Source organism: Bos taurus, chromosome 13 (genome assembly GCF_002263795.3).
Source record: "Bos taurus isolate L1 Dominette 01449 registration number 42190680 breed Hereford chromosome 13, ARS-UCD2.0, whole genome shotgun sequence".
NCBI lineage: Eukaryota > Metazoa > Chordata > Mammalia > Artiodactyla > Bovidae > Bos > Bos taurus.
The window spans coordinates 75,632,918-75,656,280 of record NC_037340.1 but is presented as its reverse complement, the minus strand read 5'-3'; the positions used below and the strand labels follow the sequence as shown (position 1 = coordinate 75,656,280).

General features: G+C 47.6%; 1 protein-coding gene and 1 non-coding gene across 6 annotated transcripts in view; both read right to left on the bottom strand.

Annotated features, from left to right (window-relative positions):
• The window catches only part of EYA2 (EYA transcriptional coactivator and phosphatase 2), a 264,116-nt gene that overhangs the window by 105,504 nt on the left and 135,249 nt on the right, over window positions 1-23,363 (bottom strand).
• On the bottom strand, window positions 16,052-16,124 carry TRNAG-UCC (transfer RNA glycine (anticodon UCC)). Its single transcript has one exon. It is a non-coding gene; the product is annotated as a tRNA-Gly (tRNA).

The window sequence follows — 23,363 nt, the reverse complement described above, 5'->3', positions numbered from 1 at the left end:
CCAATTAAAATAAATAAATTAAAAAAAAAAAAAAAAAGACCCTCAAGTCAGAAGTGGCCGTGTGTGCTGCGGCTAAGACAGGAAGCCCTCAGAACCTTACAGGGAGGAGAGGGAAGGAGCTGGTGCAGACAGTGATAAATGGTGACTGACATGCAGTTTCAGGGTCAGAGAATGATGAGGGTGGTGGGGATTGTGTCAAACTAGAATGTATAGTTTCTATCTAAGGGGCAGCAGCTTGGAGCAGACACTATTTGGCTCTCCAGGAGGAACTCCCAATTCCTTTCCCCCCAGCAGCTTCAAGATGGCCATGTAATCTAGCTCTGGTCAAGGGGGCTTCTGGGAGAGACTTTTGTCCCTCTGCTGGATCCTCCCTTGGATTATGTAAGGATGTAATGTCTGGAGTTACAGCAGCCATCTTGGGACATGAGGTCACAACCATAAAACAAAAGGTCCACTGGCTGAGGCAGAAGGAGTAAAAAGATGAAAAGAACTTGGTCCTCGAAGATAAAAAATTGAGCTGACAAACAACCTTGGGGGTCCAGACTTCTGGCTAAATACCCAATAAATACCATTATGGTGTAAGCTGATGTTAATTGAGCTTTTTGTTCCTTGCAGACCAAAGCATTCTTAACTGATACAATACTACTCAGCTCCAGCTTACCTGTGTCACCTAGAAATGTGAGTCTAAAGTAGCCAGGGCGTCTGATTTTTCCAAACAAGTCAGAAATCTGGATTTGTATAAAATGTTCCAATTTTAAAGTGTACGCAATAAATACAAAGTAGTCAGACAAAACAAACAAAAAACAAAAAAAAATTAAAAACATGGTCACATGGTGGATGTGGCCAATGGGTTTCCAGTTTGTGACCTGTGGTCTAGGAAGACAGAACAATAGAAGATTCCTGTGTCCACAATGTAGCACAGACACAGCAATGAAGAGCCCCAGACCCAAAAAGGCTACATGGGCCAAGAAATGAATGATTTGGCAGCAGCCTGGGCCCCAGTAAGGGAAGACAGGATGAGCCCCCAACCCCACAACACACTGGGTAAGATGCCAGAACTACAGCCAACATTTTGGAGAGTTTGGGAAAGCCCCAGACAAAACTTTCCCATCAGTTCAGGGAAATGGTGGCTCCAAAGAGAAATCACATTGAAATACTGAAAATAAAATCAGTTCTATTTTGTACCCCCTTGAGCGCACAGATTGAGATTTATACCTAGACGAGGGACTGAGGAATTAGTCATGTCCCTGGAACTGTACTTACATCAATGTCAGGGAACCTGTGCGGCTAGCATCTCACTGCCCCCCATCCCCCACCTTTGTCATCATGCAAAACGTTAAGTGCTGAGGAGTTAATTCACGTTCTTTGCACATTTTCCATTCCAGTGTGTCTGTGTGTATCCTTTGTTTCTGTGTTCTTACAAATGGTGCACTAGCGTTTTGCGGGCAAATATATAATTCCCTGGTAGCTGAGATGTAAAGAATATACCTGCAACGCAGGAGTCTCGGGTTCAATCCATGGGTCAGGAAGATCCCCTGCAGAAGGGAAGGGCTACCCACTCCAGTATTCTTGCCTGGAGAATCCCATGGACAGAGAAGCCTGGCAGGCTGCAGTCCCTGGGGTGTCAAAGAGTCAGACACGACTGAGTGACTAACATCACCATTCATTTATATGCAATTCCGGTAAATTTTGTGCATTACATTTCTTATGGTTTCTTAGCTTTTTTCATCCAGCATTAGGTTCTTTTTTTTCCCTGAAGTACCTTTACTGGTATCTTTTCACATCGCTCATTAAAAATCTACGTTCCATATTTCTTGCATGAATCCCCTGAAAGTTCCAGACCCGGCCAAAATATTTTTAAGTACACAGCTGATTTCTACATTACGTACTTAATATTCATACATTTGTTATTTGTTTTGCACATGTCTATGGTTTTACTGCTTTCAAGACAAAAGTCACATATACAAATGCAGACTAATCAAAACATAAAAGTCAACCGCTGTCTAGAACGAGGTACACGCGTCTGTATCAGAAAGCAAAACTGAAGTTGAAACTAACCTGTGTTGCTTATAAGATGTGAGACAAAAAGCACAAGTTGGAAAGTGTATGACATCTTTACGGAGTGGGATGCCTCTATGTCTGTGTTTGCCTTTTATGGTATTAACCTCTTAGTTACCGGCACAGAGTGTCAGCATTAGGTTCTTAATACCCATCGATGCTACTGCGGGTATATCCCGCCTGCCGCCCCAGCAGCTGCCCAGCCCTCCCTGTGCGCTTTCTTCCTATCTCTTTTGTTCCCTCCTCCATCCGGGAGGGGACGTGGGATGTCTCCATCACCAACAAGGCTGCTGTGAACATCGTTGGACCTCTCCCTCGTGGTCTGTGTGTGAATTTCCTTGGGATGTACTCCTGCAAGCTGGGCTGCTAGGTCCCAAGGCCGAACAGACTGAGTTTCCCTAAGGACTGAGTGAGCGCTCTTGGCACAGCTACTGGCAGTGCTGGTGGGTCCCCTGTCCTCGAGTCCCCACCAGCGGTTGGCATAACCCCACTTGCTAATCTCTGCTATCCAATTAGGACATCTCATTTATTGTCCTGAATTTGCATTTCTCTGATGACTGGGTGACTCTGCACATCCCTTCTTGGGCTTGTTGCCTTCTGGATTTCCTTTTTTTTTTTTTTAAGATTTTTTTGATGTGCACCCTTCTGAAATTTTTATTGAATTTGTCACAATATTATTTCCATTTCATGTTTTGGTTTTTTGGCTGCCAGGCGTGTAGGAACTTAGCTCCCCAACCAGGGATGGAACCCACACCCCCTGCTTTGGAAGGTGAAGTCTTAACGACCAGGCCAGCAGGGAAGTCCCTGGATTCCCACTTTTTAAGGAGATGGTGACAGTTGTCAATGAAAACCTCTCCTCCCTCTAAAGCTCGGCTTTAACTTAATCTAAGCCCTGAGAAGCCTCAGTTACCAGCATTAGCTGTTGTACTACTACGGGTAATGGTCTCCGTTTATTGAACACTTATTACCTTCCCCAGGGCTGGTCGTTGTACACACATTATCTTGTTGTGTCTCCACTACGCACCAGAGGAGGGAGGTTCTATCTGTAGGTGACAGGGCAGGGTTCAAGCCCAGGTTAGCCTGACTCCAGAGCTCCAGCCCCAGCCTGTGTGCAGCTCAGCCTTCCAAGCAGCTGTGGGAAGGCCACAGGTTCTTTAGGCCCTCCTGATTTCACTGTCACCCGCATGTCTGACCTGCCATCCCAGGCAAAGGAAATCTCACGGAGAGTCCCAATGCACAAGCACCCTCTCATCAATGTTACTTGCTCTGGAATCTATCTTACAATTTCCTTCCCTGTAACAAAGGAACTTACTCTACTGGGTCCACAATGACACTCAAAAACTAGATTCCCACTTGCCACAACTAAAGATTGCACTTGCTGCAACTAACCAACTTTTAAAAGATGCTTTAAAAAAACCCCATCCCTCCACCCCCAACAGGTGCTCATTCATTCATTAAGTCTGACTGCTGCCAGTACTAGAATAAGATTGATGAAACCATACCAGGACTGCAAGCGAGAAAACTCTGGATATGTAGTTGTGGGGGGGGGGTGATATACAAAGTCATCAGCAGATAATGTACCACAGAGAAAAACCACAGCTAGAGAGAGGTGAGCCTGTTATAGAAACCCAGCCACTCAAGCATCCCATCCATGGCCCAGGTTCAAATCACACAGCTCTTTTTCAGGGCGAGTTTCTGCTTCTTTTCTTTACCCAGGATCCAGTGACCGCAAAGACCTGGTAAGCCCTGGCCCAGCCCTTTTCCTACTGTGTCCACTCACCCAGACATTCACTCATTTATTCAATAAATATTTGCTCAGTGCCTCCTATGTGCCAAGATTTCTATCTTGAGAGAGAGCTGGGTCCTGTCTTCTTGGATCTGAGAGCCTGGAAGGGGTGGATGACAACAGTGAATTCAGATGTAACTGAGTACTTTGCCCTCGTGACTGTGCACAAGTCTCAGTTTTCCTAAGCCTCAGTTTTACCACCTGAACAGTGGAACTGAGCACAGTTTACTTCTATGATTTATTATGAGGATTCTGTGAGATAAGGCTTATGAGAGGCAGAGCCCAGCACAGAGTAAGTGTTCAGTAACTAGGAGTGAGCTTATGATCCTCTCTGGGTTCATAATTACCGCTGGAGGTGTCAACAAAGAGAGTATTTCATTGATCTACCATTTTAAAAATTTTCATGGAAGTAAAAACATCCAGGAAGTTTGGAAAAAGAAAAAAAAAAAAAAAAAGAAAACAACTTGGATAGGGCCAAACACAGATCCCAAATGAAAACAGAGGATTCTGGGGTGGGCCTGCACTGAGCTCTCGGCTCTGAGACCCACTCGTGGTCCGTAGACAGGAAGGGAGGCGCCCAAGTCTGTCTTGCTGATACCGAGTCGTCAAGCCCATTTTGCCATCTTAAAACAAATCCAAACACACCCCCGGAGCTTGTCCTCTCGCATCTTTGCTCCACGTGGAGTCCAGCCCACATCTGCGTTTAATCAAATCAGTTGCTAAATGTCACAATGGCCTCATTCACAGGTAGCATAAAGCATATTTAACTGGTAATAAAACAATCCGCATTCCTGAGAATGCCTTTTCAGATCGGCTGCCCTGTCACTGCGTCTCTGCCACACGAGTCGGAATAAAGCTGGGGCAGAGGCGGGGGAGGTGGGGGCGCCAAGAGGGGCGAGGATACTGTCGGGGAGCCAGCGATCACAGGCAGGGCCACACGTGCTGCTGCGGGAAGACGTCCAAGGCGCTCGGTGAGAAAGGCAAGAGGCAGGATGGTGAGGCTGCCCCGAGCAAACACGCCGGCGAAACATGGAAATCTGTTCCTTTCAGTTACGTAGAAAGATTGATAAACTGGGTGGGCGTCTTAGAGGAGATGGTAGGTGTGCAGAAGCTCAATGGATGAGACAGAACCAGCCCAACCAGTGAAGGGCTGGCAAAAGGTCATTCCAGGTTGGGGGTATCAGCACAATGTAAAGGCCCTGAGATGGGAAGAACAAAAGGGAAGCCAGTGTGAGCTGAAATGGAAGAAGGGCTTAGGGGGCCGTATGCATGATGTGGTCTGAAAGGCTCTTCAGGCGCCGACCCAGGCCAGGCTTGGCCGGGGGCAGCTATGGCTAGGCACCGGCATTTATTTCTGATTGCAACAGGAAACCCCAGCAGGGCTTTCACGCAGGGGAATGGCATGATCTGATACAACTCGGGAAAGGACTGACTGTGTGACTTCTCTGCTCAGTGTGGTAGAAAGACATCAGGAGGTAATAATGGATGCCAAGGCCAAACACGCAATTCTTCCTGCCAAGCAGCTCCTCGAGAGAGACTCTTGAGAATGGGAACCTATAAAGACCAGAGATTCTTTTTTTTTTTTTTTTTAAATACTTATTTATGTATGTATGTGTTTGGTCTTAGTCACGGCACATGGGATCTTTAGTTGTGGCATGTGGGATGTAGTTCCGCCACCAGGGACTGAACCTCGGCCCCCGGCACTGGGAGTGCAGAAGTCTTAGCCACTGGACCCCCAGGGTAGTCCCAAGATCAGAGAAATGTATGCTGATGTCAAGTGCCTAGGGAGGGCATTAAGGTTAGACAGGCCTTATATTGCCCTGGTGGAAATTTGACAAGAATGGAGTGTGTGAGCCAGCCTGGATCGATTACTGTATCACATTCCCCCAAGCACAATGACTGCTTTAGGGATGTGCCTCTGAACCACACAGGTCCAAATGACAGGGAATCTCAAGGTATTAGATCGTAAACCAGCTGAGCTGGTGCAGCCACTTGGTGACCATGAGGGCCCTTGGCATTTACATGACTGCCCTCCTCCAAAAAGAAATAACATACCCATTTTTCACTGAGTAGATATGCAAAAAAGTCTGCTGGAAGATCAGATGAAATGATTGAATCATCATCTTTGATGCTCTCCCCACCTCATAGATTTAAATGCCATCACTGATTTCTATGAATACGGCCTCTTAAATACCCTGCAAGTCTATCCATTTTTCTTCATCTCCACCACCACCACCTCCACACCTCTATCATCTCTTTGCCCAAGAATGCATAGTCTCTTCATGGATTTTCCTATACCCACCCAGGTCCTGGTTCAGTTCCTTATCCTCAAGGCCCACTCTGCTCCAGATCAGTACGGCCTCCCTGGGTTCCCGTTGTATTTACAACCCTTCACTACGTCCACAGGCCTGCTGTGACCTGCGTCTTCTCTAACCTCACGGAGCTCCACCTTTCTGCCCTGCTGTGGGATGAACTGTGCCCCCTGAAAAGATCTATTCAAGTCCTAGCTCCAGGACCTATGAACATGACCTTATCTGGAAATAGGGTCTTGGCAGATATAATCAAGTTAAGATGAGGTCATTCTGGATTAGGCGGGCCCTGATCCAATGACGGGCTCCCTACGTGGTGCAGTGGTAAAGAATCTGCCTGCCAATGCAGGAGACGTGGGTTCGATCCCTGGATCAAGAAGATCTCCTGGAGAAGCAAATGGCAACCCGCTCCAGTACTCTTGCCCCGGAAATTCCATGGACAGAGGAGCCTGGTGGACTACAGTCCACGGAGCTGCAAAGCATCCAGTAGGGCTGAGAGACTGCGTACACAACACATGATCCAGTGACTCGTGTCCTCACGAGAAGAGAGGACTCGACACAGGCAGGCAGAGGGAAGAAGGCCCTATGAGGACAGAGGCAGAGACCGGAGTGCTGTGTTTCCAAGCCCAGGAAGGCCAAGGATGGCCGGCGACCACCAGAAGCTGGGGGCGGGGCAAGAGACAGATTCTCTCTCAGAAGCTGCAGACGGATCCAACCCTGCACACACCTTGATATTGGACTTCTGGCCTCCAGAATTGTAGGACTTGGTTACTGCAGTCCTAGCAAACCAGGACACCTCCGCTTGGCCTCCTTCCAGTTTCCTCGCTGTTTAGAACATCATTTTGAGACGTCTATGTTTGCCCCTCCCTCCGCCTGGAATACCTGCTTATAGCCCAAATGTTAGTGTGCACACGAATCATCCAGAGATCCTGTGAAAAAGTAGACTCTGTAGGTTCTGGGTGAGCCCTGAGGTTTCTAACCCTCTCCCAGGTGATGCTGGGGCTGCAGGCCTGGCGGTCCCGCCCGGAGGTCCTGCCCCCTCTCCATGGGGCTGCCTCCTTCGTCAGCCCCAACTTCGATGGGACATTCTGACCCTGCCGGCTAAAGCAGTCCCCACTGCCCCAGCCACTCCAGCCACTCCTCGCACACTACCCTGGTTTCGATTTTTTCTTTTGGTAGCACTTGCAGCCTCTGAAATCATCTTTACATCTTTGGATACACACGTATTGTCTATCTCATTCTCACTTGGATGTAGGCTCCCTGAGTGCGGGTACTTGGTCTTTTATTCACTGTATTATGCTTGGTTTCTAGAAGAGTAGGTGGTACATGATGGGCTCTCTGGAAATAATTTTTGGAAAAAAAAAACAAAAGAAGGTAGGCTTTGTTTTGGGCACCATTTTCAGCTCCTAGCACCATATGCGGCACATTACATTCAACAGCTATTTGTTGAATGAATTAAAAAAATGAAGGAATTGACTGGGATAACTTATTATTGAGCACATATTAGTACTATGTACCAGGAACTACATTAAGTCCCTCATTTTAATTTTCCTAGTTTATCCCACCTCGGACAAGGAGAACGGAACAAAGGGGGCTCGGGGTGATCTCTTTTCAATCATTCCACCCGTGTTTACTGAGCACCCACTGTGTGCCAGTCTGTCCTAAGCACAAAGGACCCAGCAGTGAATAAGATAACGGAAAGAAACCGCTGTCTCCGTGGCGCTGACCTCCTAGTGGGGAGGGGCCGGAAGTGAATAAACATGTCAAATAACGTGTTAGATGGTGACAGGTGCTGGAGCCAGCCAAAGCGAGGACGGGAGCTAGGGAACACTGGGATACAGGGTGGGTGGTCAGGGAAGGCTCTGCATTTTAGTAAAGCCTCGCAGAAGGCGAGAGAGCCACACCCACAGGGGTTACACCACTTGCCATTTATAACTCAGAGATTATAAGTGGCAGGGCTAGGGATTGGAACCCAGGACTGCCCGACTCTGGGCCCTGCTGTTCTCCATCTCAACAACCTCCAAGCTGCTGGAATTTCCACCCCCGACCCTGGAAGGTTCATTAATAGTTTCAGTGTATGACTGATTGAACCTAGTGAAAATTTCTTCCTTCTAGGGTGCCCCTAGCTGCTGGATCTGTTCCATGGGGTTCTGATGCCCCAACAGTACACAGCTGCCTGCAGAGCTGTTTTGATCATGCTCTGCGATGCCAGCCACAGGCCCCAAGGCCAGTCTGCCGTGGGGAAGCCCTGCAGAACGTGTTTTTATAATCTCCCGGCAGCCAGCGCTCAGCAACCAGGGGAAATTCTACTGGAGGGGCCAGGGGCTCACCCTGGGGCAGACAGAGGCCAACATCTGGTTCGTGACAGGGTGGCCATCCAAAAACCAAAGAACAGCCTCCGGTCTAAAGTTTCTTGGCAGTAAAGACAACCTTCTCCAAATTGATACTTTTTCAAATAGAGAGGTCAAGTGCTCACCAAAATGACCGCCCACAGCCATCCTCGAATGCCTCATAAGCTCACAAATCCTACATCTGTCCAACTTGAGGGGGTGCAGAGAGCCTCGTAAAACGGTGCATCCCTCTCAGGTACCCTTTACTGGAGTATGGGGCTGGGTCTCCCTGAATGCGTCGTTCCTCTGCTTACAAAGCTGCCTCTTTCAAGTGTTTACCATTAGGACTAAGGTTGCTTCCGCAGACCTGTAAATTCCAAGTGGGTCCATCTAATGCACCCCAGGAGGATGTGGCAATACCTTACGTAAAGGCCACGGTTTCCCTTAAGATGTCTCCCACTTCTAGATCAAAGCCGACTGTCCTGGGTCCTAAGAGCCATAATTCACTCCCTGCCCTAAAACCTCACGTGGCTTTTAAAGATCTGATGGTCCAAGCAGCTGCAGACCTTGGCTTTCATCTCTGCTGGATTTATTTCCCCTTCTCTGGTCAGCTCTTCCAATCTCTGTACCTTCAATGGTTTCCAAAGTCCCAGAACTTGGGTGTCGTCCTTCCCCACTCCTGCCATCACTCGTGGGTGTTTTTAAGTCTGTCTTAAAACTCAGAGGGGCGTTCACACACACAAAGCAAATCCTACGTACTAGGTCAGTGTGCAGGCTGGATGAGGTCTACTGACGAGTTGCTCTGCATATTTTCTGTTTATTTTGTATTTTCCCTTCTCTCTGCAGAAGGAAAGCATTTAAACCAAGGGGTTATAGGGCATGGACTCTGCTGATCAAGGTTAACATCACGGGTAATAAGACTGATATCATGTAGCCCTGATAAGAGGCAAGGAGGGCACAGCATCACGTGTGTGGTCTCCTTGTCCCAAATGCACAACCTCAATCTAACCTTGAGAAAACATGAGACAAACCCAACTGAGGGACTTCTGACAAAAATGCTTGACGAGTATTCATCAAAGTGTCAGGCCTTGAAAGGCTGAAGGTTTGTCAGAGATAGGGGACCAGGAGGGACCAAATAACTAAATGTGACCTGGGATACTGGAACAGAAAATGGAAATTTGTGGGGAAACTGGTAAATTTCGTGTTAGGTCTGTAGTGCAGCTGGAAGCACCGTGCCCCAGTTAATTTCCTGGTTTCAATCACTGTACTACGGTTCCAGAAAACTCACACTGGGGGCAGCTGAGTGAAGGGTGCATAGGGACACTCTGTCCCACCTGTGCAACTCTCCTCCTAGAAGTCTTAACTCACTTTGAAATAAAAAGTTAAAAAAAGAAAAAGGACAAATTCTGATTGAGTTTGAATTGGATACTTACTGGCTAGGTGACCCAGAGCAAATTAAGTAACCCCTCTGTGCCTCAACTTCTCCATCTGTAAAATGGGTATTGAGATAGTAGCCACCTGACAAGGTTACTGTAAAAATTAAATGAATAAACATGCGTACTGTGTTGCAAATGGGATCTGGTTCTGAAATGCCGTAACCATTGTCATCTGCTGTTAGTATCATTAATCTCATCACTCTCATTTCTGCTATTTCTCTTTTGTTGGGAGAGAATGGGGTGAAACAAATATAGCAATTCAGTGTTCTCTGTCAGCTTATCAACCTGGACATTTCATAGTATCTGCCACGTAACTGTGGCATGAGGATTTAAAAACGCACACAGGACTTTCCTGGAGATCCAGTAGTTAAGACTCCATGCTTCCTCCAATGCAGGGGAAGCGGGTTCAACCCCTGGTTGGGGAACTAAAATCCCATATGCTGCATGGCACAGCCAAAAAATTAAAAAATAAAACTGACAGAAGTTATTAATTTCATATAACCCAGATTTTGCTTTTTTTTTTTTTTTTTTCAAAAAAGGGATGGGAGCTCTGGAAAATTGGGCTCACTTTCTGCCATGCCATCACACATTCCAAATGAGGAGCGTCTGCTGCTTTTAGATGAGAATGTGCTCTCCATGTGCCCACACTCCCCTCCCCTCCCTATTGCCTTCCCACCACTAAGGATAAATCCTACCATCCTTGACTTGATAACTTTTCTACAGTTAAAATGTTTTTTTTTGTGTGTATCTGTGGTTGGCTGAGTAAACAACACCAAAAATACCAATGTCCTAACCCCCAGAACCTGTGAATATGTTACTTTAAATGGCAAAACGGACTTTTCTGATGTGATGTCGGATCTTAAGATGGACAGATTATTCTTAATTAGCCAAGCGAGCCCAATGTAATCACAAGGGTCTAATAAGAGGGAGGCAAGAAGGTCTGCTAAGAGAGGAGATAAAACAATGGAAACCAATGTTGGAATGATGCAATGTGAAGGTGGAGGAAGGGGCTGCAAGAAATGAATGCGGGCAGCCTCTAGAGGCTAGAAAGGCCGACAGGATGGATTCTCCCCTGGAGCCTCCAGAAGGAATGCAGCCCTGCTGACACCTTTGCTTTCAGAATTCTGACCTTGAAGACAAAAAGATAACGAATTAAAAAATATATATTTTTGGCCGTGTCACACAGTATGCAGGCTCTTATTTCCCTGACCAAGGATCAAACCCACGCCTCCTGCATTGGAAGCACAGAGTCTTAACCACTGGACCGGCAGGGAAGTCCCAAGAGAACGATTGTGTTATTTTAAGACACTGCTGCTACTGCTGCTAAGTCGCTTCAGTCCGGCTCTGTGCAATCCCATAGACGGCAGCCCACCAGGCTCCCCAGTCCCTGGGATTCTGCAGGCAAGAACACTGGAGTGGGTTGCCATTTCCTTCTCCAATGCATGAAAGTGAAAAGTGAAAGTGAAGGTGCTCAGTTGTGTCCGACTCTTCGAGACCCCATGGACTGCAGGCTACCAGGCTTCTCTATCCATGGGATTTTCCAGGCAAAAGTACTGGAGTGGGGTGCCATCGCCTTCTCCATTTTAAGACACTAAATTTGGGCAATTTTTTGTAGCACCAATAGAACACTAATAGTACTCCTGTCTCCAACAAAAATAAGAGCGAAAAATGCGGCAGAGGCCAATTTCTCTTAGGCTCTGTCCACTTTACTCACTCGTGTGACCCGCCCTGTTCCTGTGGCCATTCGTGTTTGCTGCCCCGGGACCCGGGAGCCTTATTCATTCATTCATGCAAGCGTGCATGCACGTCTTGTAATTATTCACTGAAGACACAATGGAGAATAAGACACAGACTCGGCCCTTAAGAATCTTACAGTCTAAGTGAATATTTGAGGGGATTAAACACAACATTTAAGCTTCAAAAAGCGAAAAATCGTATGAGAAATGTGCAAAAAAGAAAAAAAAAAAAACAACAAAGGACTTCCCTGTTGTTCCAGTGGGCTAAGGCTCTATGCTCTCAATGCAGGGGCCCTGGGTTTGATCCCTGGTCAGGGAACTAGATCCCACAGGCCACAACTAAGAGTTTGCATACTGAAACGAAGACTGAAGATCTCAGGGGCTGCAACGAAGACTGCTCACAGCCAAAAAAAAAAAAAAGTATGAAAATACACAAAATTTTAGAAAATCGGACAAGTTGCCTCAATGTCATCTAAGTTCTGTCCTCACAATAACCCGGAGGAAACAGATATCATACCCATGGTGACCATCTCAAAAGGAAGGAAAGTGAAGCTCAGGGAAGTTAAGTAACAGATTGAAAGTTGCACAGCTGGTAAGTGGCTAGCTATCTCCAAGAGGAGCCTGTCTTTGTTCTATGTTTCCAAGAGGTGCTCAAATCTGTCAGAGCTTCCCCCGAGGAGCACACCAAGCTGTTGAACTCTTGAACTCAAATCTTACCGGCCTGCTCTTAAGCAGTGGCACATGTTACGGTGATTAACCTGGCCCGGAGCTGGCCCTGGACTGGGCTGTTTGTGGTTGCAGCCACTTGGTGACACATTCAGAGCAGATGAAACGACTGATCCAGAAAAAGCAGATCAGCACTAACTCCACACTTGGCTGGGAGGATTTGGCTCCTAGCCACTCGAAACACCAGCCTGCCGTCAAAGCTCCTACTCTGGATGTTTACACCACGAGGGGGCTGAGGGCTTCCCTGGTGGCTCAGAGGCAAAGAATCTGCCTGCCAATGCAGGAGATGCCAGGGATGTGGGCTCCATCCCTGGTCCAGGAGGATCCCACAGGCTGGGGAACTACTAACCCCGTGCACCACCGTTATTGAGCCTGTGTACTAGGGCCCAGGAACTGCAACTACTGAAGTCTGTGGTCCTTAGAGCCCGGGCTTTGCAACATGAAAAGCCACTGCAATGAGAAGCCCATGTACTGCAACTAGAGACTAGCCTCTGCTCTCTTATCTAGAGAAAAGGCCATGCAGCAATGAAGACCTAGCCCAGCCAAAATAAATAAATTCTTAAAGTAGAAAAAAAAAAAAAAAAAGAGGGTTGTGAATGCCAGTAGGTAGCTGGAGTCAACTGCTCTGTGCAGAGATAACTTGGTCACTGTCATCCTTGGGCATACCCACATATTTCTCCCCCTAATCAGCCACGGGTGTCAGAGCCTCATTGCTGTTCAGTTGCTAAGTCATGTCCCACGCCAGGCTTCCCTGTCCTCCACTAATTCCCAGAGTTTGCTTAAGTTCACGTCCACTGAGTCAGTGATGCTGTCTAACAATCTCATCCTCTGTCACCCCCTTCTCCTTTTGTCTTCAATCTTTCCCAAGATCAGGGTCTTGTCCAATGAGTCAGCTCTTAGCATCAGTCCTTCCAATGAATATTCAGGACTGATTTCCTTTAGGATTGACTGGTTTGATCTCCTTGCAGTCCAACAGACTCTCAAGAGTCTTCTCCAACACCACAGTTCGAAAGCATCAATTCTTCAGTGCTTAGCCTTCTTTATGGTCCAACTCTCACATCTGTACATGACTTTTGGAAAAACCACAGCTTTGACTATACAGACCTTTGTCAGCAAAGTGATGTCTTTGCTTTTTAATACGCTGTCTAGGTTTGTCATAGCTTTTCTTCCAAGAAATACGCATCCTCGAATTTCATGGCTGCAGTCACCATGCATAGCGATTTTGGAGGCCAAGAAAAGAAAATCTGTCACTATTTCTACTATCACTCAGAGCCTGATAACAGCCCCCAGATGTTTGTCCCTTCCTTCTCTCTGCAAGTCTGAGCTGGGGCCATGGCCACCCTGACATCTCCCAACATCCCTTGCAGCTAGGTTCGGCCAACTGCCTAGGAGTTGACCAGTGTCACATGAGTGTATGTGTGATGTGCAATCCCGAGGTTGTGCTCTTAAAAGGAAGGCGTGGCCCCATTGCTCCTCTCCCCACCGCCTTCCCTCTGGCTGGGCTAAGCTTGGTGTGACCCACCCTGGGTCATGAGGTGGAGGGCGGCAACTGGGGACCGAGGAGCAGCGCGAGGGAAGGGGTCTGAGCGTTCAACTCTGCAGAGCGGCTTCCACCCAGACTGTTACATCAGAGAGAAACACACTGCTATCCTGCTGAACTGCTTTTTTAAAAAAATAGCTTTTAAAACATATTTAATTCATGTATTTGACTGTACCGGGTTTTAGCTGTGGCATGTGGGGTCTTTAGTTGAGGTCTGTGAACTCTTAGTTGCAGCATATGGGTTCTAGTTCCCCAACCACAGTTCAAACCCAGGCCCCCAGCATTGGAAGTGCACAGTCTTATCCCCTGGACCACCATAGAAGTGGTGGAACCGTTTTAAATTCTGGTCTTTGTTACAGCTATGAAGGCTTCCCTCACAGCTCAGTTGGTAAAGAATCCACCTGCAATGCAGGAGACCCTGGTTTGATTCCTGGGTTGGGAAGAGCTGCTGGAGAAGGGGAAGGCTACCCAGTCCAGTTTTCTAGCCTGGAGAAATCCATGGAATGTATAGTCCCAGGGTCCCAAAGAGTTGGACACGACTGAGCGACTTTCACTTGTTACAGCAGCTGAGCTGCATACACTCCAACGCTACTCCCAAACCCTCATACACCACTGATGTCAAACGAAACTCTCCAAGACAGGGGTCCTGGCAGTTTTCTGATAGAAATTCTCTTGGCCCAAAAGCAATTCCATTACTTATGTAGATGTCCAGGAGAAAAGTTGAGGAAAAGGACAGGGGCAGCCCCAGACAAAAGTTCCTTCTGATAACAAAGCCATGGGAACACTGCATTCTAGCTACTCCAGAAACTCGTGAGAAATTTTTAGGACAGAATGTGGTAGGTTGCCTTTGAATATGGCTCATAAGAATCCCTTGAATACTGTATGTAGGTGCTGATTCCTCTATCTGGTGCTGGGCCCTCTTTCCCTCCCCCTTGAATCTTGGCTGGCCTTGTGATTGCTTTGACCAATAATAACACGCGGCAGACTGATGCTCTGGAACTTCCAGAGCTGGCAGTTCTGGCCTTTGCCTTCTTGGAACCCAGCCGCCATGCTGTCAGGAAGCTGACCAGACAGCTGGAGGAAGAGAGGCCCACGTGCAGGAGAATCAAAGCGCCCAGCCTAGAGTAGCACCCGCTGCCAGACGAGTGAGTATGGCCCTCCTGGGCATCTCTGCTGAATGTGGCAGCATGGTGACCCCAGGCATCACCAGAAAGAGCAGAAAACCCCCTAGCTGAGCCCAATCAACCCCAGAAATCGTGAGGAGTAACACACTGTTGCTGTTTCAAGCCACTAAGCTTGGGGGTGGTTTGTTGCACAGCAGTAGCCAGTCCACACACAGGAGCCGTCTGGCTTTTCTCTGTATCTGCTCAGGTGCAGTTACAGCTCCTCAAAGCCCTGTGTACTCTTCTTTCACAGCACCAATCACGTCACCATCGTTTGATTAGTGTGACTGTTTGTTAAGTATATTTAAGAGGTAGGAAGCGTGTACTCAAGAGGGTCTCAGACCCGAATTCAGAATTATGTTCTGTTGCTCTCTGACTGTGTGACCTTGGGGAGCTCACTTTGCCTCTCTGGGACTCAATTTGCTCATTTAAGAAATATTAGTACTTATTTAATGAGATTTTTGTGAGATGAAATGAGAGGGTGTTTGTTAAACTTCCAGCATGGGATCTGGTATACAGCATGCTCTTGATTAATATTTATCAAGGGAAGGGATGAAACAGTTGATGTAACAGTTCTACAAGGGCTACCCTGGTGGCTCAGATGGTGAAGAATCCACCTGCAGTGTAGGAGACCCAGGTTTGATCCTTGGGTTGGGAAGATCCCGTGGAGGAGGAGATGGCAACCCACTCGAGTGTTCTTACCTGGAGGATTCCATGGACAGAAGAGCCTGGTGGGCTACGTCCATGAGGTCACAAATAGTCAGACCCAACTGAGCGACTAAGCGCACACACAACAGTTCTACAAATACTCGTTGTCTGAACGAACCAACTACTCAATGTCACTTTCTTGGTGAGACCTCACCTGATGGAAAGATACAGCTTGTCCCCACTGCCACACCCCAATCCTCCTGCCACTCTGTTCTTTTCTTTTCTTTTTGGCTGCACCGGGTGGCATGTGGGATCTTAGTTCCCCAACCAGGGATCGAACCCAGGCCCCCTGCAATGGAAGTGCAGAGTCTTAACCACTGGACTACCCAGGAAGTTCCCCAACTCTGTTCTTCATTCACAGTATTTATCGCCCTACAATACAACGGACTTATTTGTTCTATCTCCTATGTTGGTTTTTACCTGTCTTTCCCACCACAAAAATAGAATTTTTAGCTGTTTTGTTCCCCGAAGCATCTCAAGTGCCTGGAACCATGCCCAGTACACAGTAGGTGTCAACAAACATTTTATGAATGAATGAATAAATGTAAGAAGTGTTCATGGGCATCCATGACTTCTGGGGACGTGTGGACACAAACATGTGGAAAGCAGACCCATTAGAAGGAGGCCCCGCACATTCAAAGCAGTCCTGACAACGATGTACGTCTGTGATGACTCGAATGTGAAGGGTACTGCCTAGGGTCATGTACCTGATGGGAAGGGGAATGCTGGCAAACAGTGCCCCGCTCTATTCAACATCAACCAAGCTCATGAACACTTTCTCAAAGCCTTCTCTCCAAGAATATGGATTTATTAATAGGTTTGTGGCGAAAAGGATCTTCTGTCTCTGGACAATGTCACTGGGATCTAGAATCTCACAGCATTGTTGAACTCTCCCTCTTGACCATTGTGAAAATGAGATGAATATGCCAAAGCTGCCCAAACATTGTTTGGGAATGGATCAACCTCTGTGGACCCTCTCATGTGGGACGATGATGCCGATACAATAACCTTAATATGGAGCTTATAATGTGCCAGGAAAGTCACTGTGAGCATTGTATGTATCAACTCACTTAACTCTCATAATAATTCTATGAAGTGATATCATCAACAGCCCATTATTCAGGTGAGCATACTGTGGAACAGAGAGGTTAAGAAACTTTTGCGAGGCCACCCAGCTAGAAAGTGGATGGGGAAATGCTAAGGTGGGCCAGGTCGTAAAGTAACAGAGAAACTGCCTTATGAGTGCAGCACTGTGGAAAGGGTGCTGGCAGGTCACGTGAAAAATGTGGTCCACGCTCATGACCACGGGCATCTGGAAAGAGCAAGCCTGGCTCCAAGGCCACTTCCTGTCCCCGCCGTTGCAGGGAGGCACCTGACACATTCTTCCGGAGACTTCTACCTGACCTTCCCAGGCTGAATGTTTGCCTCCCTCTTTTAAAACATTCTCTTTCCATGGGTCCCCTGCCTATGCCTCCTGTCGTACTTAAACATACATCTGCACCATGGTGAACTTTCATTCCCCTGGAGTAAGTTTGCCAGTAAAAACAGAAGTGGCCTCAACATGTAGAAGTTCACAGAAAAGCCCATTTATGGAAAAATATAGTGTTTATGCTGCTGGGCACTGAGCGCCTTAGGAGGGAGCAGGATGAACATTCTTTTATCACAGCCCTGTAGAGCTGGAAGCGGAGGTCTAAGGAATTAACCCTCCCCTCCTTCCTTTCCTTCTTTGAGCGTTTACAGTCACCTAATGGTTGCCTACCACAATGTCCATTTCCTCCTCATTCTTGTTAAGAGAAGCCACCCAGAGTAGCAATGCATCCAGGTAAAAATAATCCTTTCTCTAGCCTGGCCTGCAGCCAAGGGTGGCCATATGATACAAATCCAGACAAGACAAGACTTGAAAACGTTAGCTTTCGTGATTATGGCTTTGCTCCTTCTTGATTCTTCTTCTGCTTGCCTGAAATGTGGAGGTGAGGGCTGGAGGTGAAGCAGCCATTTGGTGACTATTAGGCGACAAGAATGAGGGTGAAAGCTAGAGGTTAAGGACAATAAGGGAGGTACACCGAGAAAAGCTGGGATATTGGGTTTTCTGTGGTTTCTGGCTGGATGAACCCTAACTGAAAATGTGTGCCAGATGCCATGGGTCCTGTGAGATTAAGGGAAGCTTCCTGCCATCTAGAAGCTCAAATACAGACCAACTCCTGTACTTTACAGTGGGGAATTAGAAGATAGAGACTGACCAGGGTCACAGATGAATTATTAACAGAAATGGGATTAGAACCTGGACTTATGTCCTAAGACTAGCTTTGCCACTTCTACTAGTCTATGGGTCTCAGAGTGTAGCAGAAATCCCTGATGGGTGTACAGAAGATAATTTTAGATGAATCCCTTTTTAATTCTCTTTTAATCTGTCTCATAGGCAGCCTAGCTCAGAGGTTAAGAGCTTGGACTCGAACTAGACTGCCTGGGTTCAAATCCTGGCTTCACTATTCATTAGCTGAGTGACTCTGAACATGTTATCGACTTTTTCTGTGCCTCGTTTCCTCCTCCTCTTCTATAGAACAGAAATGATAACAATTTCTATTTTATATAGTAGTTGTGAGTAGTTAATGAGGTACCACTTGGAACATAATTTTAAATAAATATTCATTATTAATAGGTTCAAGAGAAAATACTTACTGATACTTACTAATCTCTTTTTTAGCTAAGAGATTTGGAGCCTTGGCCAGAATTTAATAATACTATTTTATTTTCAGTGAACTTATTTTTACACACTTCTCTCCATTTATAGCAAATAATGCTGGCTTTCCACTTAAGGTAATGCCGCAAATTTCCCTTTTAAAATGAATTTATTTTAAGCCCAAAGAAGTCTATAAATTAAAAAAAAAAATCAAATAACAATACAAGTAGTACTTGTGTGTGTGCTCAGCTGCACAGTCGTGTCACAGGTTGGACTTATATGTGACAAAAATCATGAGCAAGAACTGGAGTGCCTGACGTTTGGGAAACACTTTCTGGACCAAGAGAGAAAACTGCAGCATCTACCCTGTAACCTCCCCTACCACGATCAAGGCAGACATCACTAACTGATCCCCACACGCTTTTCCACTGAGGCCCCACAGGCCTCAGACGTTTATTCAGTGAAATTCACCAAGGGCTTCCTTGATTTCTCCCCTTCTGACAAAATCCAGAACCTGCCACTGCAAGCTGCTGCTGCTAAGAACACACCAGAGTGAGCCACAGGCAGCAGCAGAAAGGTTGTAAGTCCTGGTACGTTTCGGGTCGGGTTTTTATCATTTGTATAGAAAGTGTCAGATGTGACACGCACTATCTCTGGAAGGACACTCGAGAACTGGGGCCAGGAGCTGCTTCTGGGGAGGAGTCACGGGGGGCTGTGAGAGAGACGGACCTGCTCCCTCCGCACTCTGTGTGTGTAGTAACTATATGCACAACCTAAGTAACATATCATGAAAGGAAAGAGCACGGGGGGGATTTTCTGGTGGGTTAGAGCTGACAAAGTTTCTGCATGTCTTGAAGAGCGGAGTCCTTTAAACCCTGGAGAAGCAAAAGCAGGTTTGTCTGTAGTTTAACTTCCAGTGGTAGAGGGGACAGCTGAGCTCCTGGCCCAGTGCGCGATGCCCACTGGCTGGTTATCTAACTTCGCTGTGGCGGTGGTGCTGGTGGTGGTGGTGGCGTGTGCCTCCGCCCAGGCCTAAGCTGCTTACCTGCAGGAGCCCCAGGGTGCTTCTGAATCACCTGCATCTCTGAGGACATAGTTCAGCACTCCAAGGGTTAACCAAACATGTGCTATTCAGTGATAATCTTCTGGATTTCCTTCCCTCTCTCTGCCCCCACTTCTAGTGACACACGGCCCCTGGAGCCCTCGAGCCGTTCAGGCAGTGGCTGTCATTCAGGCAGTCGGGGTCGGGGTTGGGCATCTTACACTGGCCAGTGACCATTGGACGTGTCCCAGGGTCGACTTGCACTGGCTTCGATGGGTTGACAGGATCCAAGCATTGATGCCACATGAGCCAGGACAGCATTTCCACTTCTTCAGACACTGCCAGCTGCTCTGACATTGAAGGGGTTCCTACACGAGGCGCATCTGAAGGGGCAGGCGCGGTTCAGTTTTTTTCTTTGCTGGCACCTTGCAAAGCCCAGGAGGGAGGGATTCTGAGGGCAAGGAGTGTCACAAAGGAGGAGAGGCAGCTCGGCTTCACAGTGAGGACAGCTGGGGCTGAGTGTGGAATTTCTGTCTGTATTGTCACAGCTGGGACCTCAAACCTGCTACACGGTGCATTCTGTGAATAAACAGGGGGCTTCCCCGATGGCTCAGTGGGCAAAGAATCCACCTGCCAAGGCAGGAGACACAGGGGACCAAGAGACTCAGGTTCGATCCCTGGGTCGGGAAGATCCCCTGGAGGAGGAAATGGCAACACACTCTAGTATTCCTGCCTGGGAAATCCCATGGACAGAGGAGCCTGGTGGGCTAGGAGTCGCAAAGAGTTGGACATGACTGAGTGACTAAGCACAGCACACTCCTGAATAAATATTTGTTTGTTACTGATGAGTGAATGAGTGAGTGACTGAGCAGAATAATGCCTCCCTGGCCCATTATCCATCATAATCCCTGGAGTCTGGGACTGTATGAGGTTACATGGCAAAAGGGGATTAAAGCTGTAGATGGAATAAAGGTTGCTAATCAGCTGACTGTAAAATGGGAAGAGGAGCCTGGATTACCCAGGTGAATGCAGTGTTACCACATAGTCCTTGAAAGTGGAAGAGGGAGGCAGCAGAGAGATGTAACCACGGAAGATCAGAGCGATGCTATGTGAACAGGACCTGACCCACCGCTGCTGACTCTGAAGATGGGAGAGGGGCCACAAGCCGAGGAATGTGGGCAGCCTCCAGAAGGTGCAAAAGGCAAGGAAATGGATTCTCCCCTGGAGCTTCCATAAGGAAAGCAGTCCTGCTGACACCTTGATTTTAGCTCAGCGAGACCTTCTGACCTCAGACTTTTGAACTCCAGAACTGTAAGATAACAAATGTGTGCTGTTTTAAGCCGCCAATTTTGCAGTCATTTGTTACAGCAACAATAGAAAACAATATAATAATACTCATAAATAATAATACTACTACTCATAGAACTTCCCTGGTGGTGCAGTGGAGAAGAATCCGCCTGACAATGCAGGGCACACGGGTTTGATCCCTGGGCCGGGAAGATGCCACATGCCGTGGAGCAACTAAGCCCGTGTACCTTAATACTGAGCTGGCGCCCTAGAGCCCTTGGGTCACAGCTACTGAAGCCCGTGCACCTACAGCCTGTGCTCTGCCACCAGAGGAGCCAACGTTAGTGAGAAACTGGAACTAGAGAGGAGCCCCTGATCTCTGCAACTAGAGAAAGACCTCGCGCAGCAATGAAGGCCCAGCGCAGCCAAAAAGTTTTAAAATGAAAATAAAATAATAGTACTACTCCTGAATGTGTGGTGTTTCTTCTGTGTCATGCTCTATTCTCAGGGTTTTACACTGACTCATTTAACCCTTACAACAATCTTAGCAACACAACGGAGATGTCTGTGATCTGAATCTTACAAATGTGGAAACGGAGGTCCAGAAAAGCGAAGCTGCTTGCCTGTCACACGGCTGCTAGGTGGTCGAGCTGGAATAGGAAGTCAGGGTCTGGATGCAGAGGCCACGGTCTGCACCCCACACTTGGTTATGAAGATTACGTGAGGGCGTGTGTATGACGACACTGTTAAGACCCACCAGAAGGGAGTAATACAAGACAAGGACTTTTCATCCAGGCTGCCTGGAAGACCATCCTGGCTGGTGCCGAGCCTACGGGAAAGGAAAAACACCCAGTTCTCTGTGTCTTTACCAAAATATCCTCTCACGTTCTGAACCGAGCGGAAAAAGTTATTAAACACTCTACGTTCAAAAAGCAAAACTATATATAAAGTTGCTGAATCTGTTTGCACACCCTCATAGACCAGCCTGGCAGGACCCCATGACTGTGGGTGCCCAAATCACGGGACAATTGGAAACAACTGTTCCCCTTGCACAGTAAGTGAGTGTGTGCTCAGTCATGTCCAACTCTTTGTGACCCCATGAACTGTAGCCCACTAAGCTCCTCTGTCCATGGGATTTCCCAGGCAAGAAAACTGGAGTGTGTTACCATTTCCTCCTCCAGGGGTGTCTCCTGCATCTCCTGTATGGGCAGGCAGATTCTTTACCACCGAGCCACCTACGAAGCCCCTTGCCCAATAAGGCAAGGCTGAAAAACAGAGAAACGTCAGCAGTCTGTCTTTATTTAAAAATACAAGGGACTTGCCTGGAGGTCCATTGGTTAAGACATCCTTGCTGCCAATGCAGGGGTCCCTGGTCAGGGGACCAAGATCTCATATGCCATTCAGTGTGGCCAGAAAAGATTAAAAAAATAAAAAAGAGGCATAAAAGTTTTTTGACACTTTCCGCATCAGGGTTTTTTGGCATTGACTCTGACTCTTTTAAATACTGTATTAAAACATTGATCATGATTACTGAGTTTTGGACATCCTCTTAAATTCTGCACCCGGGAGAATGCCTTTTTTTTTTACTTTACTTTAGTCTCAGCCCCAAGGACTGATGCTGAAGCTGAAACTCCAATACTTTGGCCACCTGATGCGAAGACCTGACTCATTTGAAAAGACCCTGATGCTGGGAAAGATTGAAAGAGGGAGAAGGGGATGACAGGGGCTGAGATGGTTGGATGGCATCACCGACTCGATGGACATGAGTTTGAGCAAGCTCTGGGAGTTGGTGATGGACAGGGAAGCCTGGCATGCTGCAGTCCATGGGGTCGCAAAGAGTCAGACACGACTGAGCAACTGAACTGAACTGAAGCCTGGTTATGGCATGTCCTGGCTTTGTGACTTCCTTCCTTGGAGCCTCCGTTTTCTCATCTGTCAAACGGTAACGAACTTGCCACAAGCGCTCAAGTGAGGACCAAGGGAGTGAACGCAGCTGAAGCCTTCAGCCTGGCCCCCACCCCCCGGCCCCCAGAAGCCCTTCCGACCCCACCACACTGCTGCCCAGGGTAAGCTATTTTCACCAGGATTCAGCACCTGTCACTACACAGGCCGCTGACTCCTGGTGGCCATGGTGAGGTTGGCGGTCCCTAAATATTTGTCAAATAAAAGGCTGGATATTAGGACACACTATAAGAGTTACTGCCCCAGGGTTCCGAGAACCATCAGAGAGCAGAGAACAGAGGCACACGCTGGAGAGACATCTATTATGAATTTTTTTCCCCCTGGGAAGGCGGTGGCGGGTGGTGGTGGACAGAAGGGGCCGGTTTTAAAATAATAAAGTCAATTTGGTACGGTCTGCTTTGGTGTTTTGAGATCTTTGAAAGAGATATTGTGTGGCTGCGGGAGGGGGGTGGCCGGGAAGCGGGTGATATTTATACTGTAAAGAGGGGGCCCTGACCTTTGCTGGCGGCGGCCGGTCCTTGTCGAACGTGCTGGGGCCTGGACCGCCTCTGCCGCCACAGAGTTCGACTGAGACTAATGCAAGCCAGCTGAGCAGCAGGG